Source organism: Lupinus angustifolius, chromosome LG16 (assembly GCF_001865875.1).
Source record: "Lupinus angustifolius cultivar Tanjil chromosome LG16, LupAngTanjil_v1.0, whole genome shotgun sequence".
Lineage (NCBI taxonomy): Eukaryota > Viridiplantae > Streptophyta > Magnoliopsida > Fabales > Fabaceae > Lupinus > Lupinus angustifolius.
The window spans coordinates 12,661,159-12,661,768 of NC_032024.1; the positions used below are offsets into that span (position 1 = coordinate 12,661,159).

Genomic DNA, 610 nt, shown 5'->3' on the forward strand with positions numbered 1-610 from the left:
CATAATCGATACCCTCCTCCTGGTTGTAGCCTTTGGCCACCAAGCGTGCCTTATTTCGAATGATTAAGCCTGATTCATCAAGTTTGTTTCTGAAGACCCATCGGGTACCAATCACGGGATGATCTTTAGGTTTAGGGACCAAGTCCCAAACACTGTTACGCTCGAACTGGTTTAGCTCTTCTTGCATAGCTATACCCCAGTGTACATCCTCAATGGCCTCATCAACGGTCTTAGGCTCAATTTGGGATACAAAAGCTACAAAATTACAGAAATTTCGTAAGGAACTACGGGTTACCACTCCCGTAGATATGTCACCTATTACTTTGTCGATCGGGTGAGCTTTCTTGGTTTTCCACACAGCTGCCATATCTGAATGCTCCAGAGATTTGGTTTGACTTTCTTCATTAGTTGCTTTTTCCTTATCCATGTCCTTTGAGTATGCTTCTTCCAAAGCACCTGCAACATCATCAAATACGACCTTTCTCTTCTCTTTTGGAGAAGATTCGTCAAATTGTACATGGATAGACTCTTCAACTTGTATTAAATATTCATTAAAGACTTTGAAGGCTTTGCTATGAATCGAGTATCCCAAAAATATTCCCTCATCGGC

At 41.6% G+C, this 610-nt stretch overlaps 1 long non-coding RNA gene across 1 annotated transcript in view; it reads right to left on the reverse strand.

The window, feature by feature from the left end:
• LOC109329583 overlaps positions 1-610 on the reverse strand; it is a 16,867-nt gene that overhangs the window by 5,756 nt on the left and 10,501 nt on the right. Inside the window, exon 2 of the long non-coding RNA XR_002105552.1 lies at positions 359-360. This is a non-coding gene — a long non-coding RNA (uncharacterized LOC109329583). The remainder of the gene's footprint in view (positions 1-358; positions 361-610) is intronic.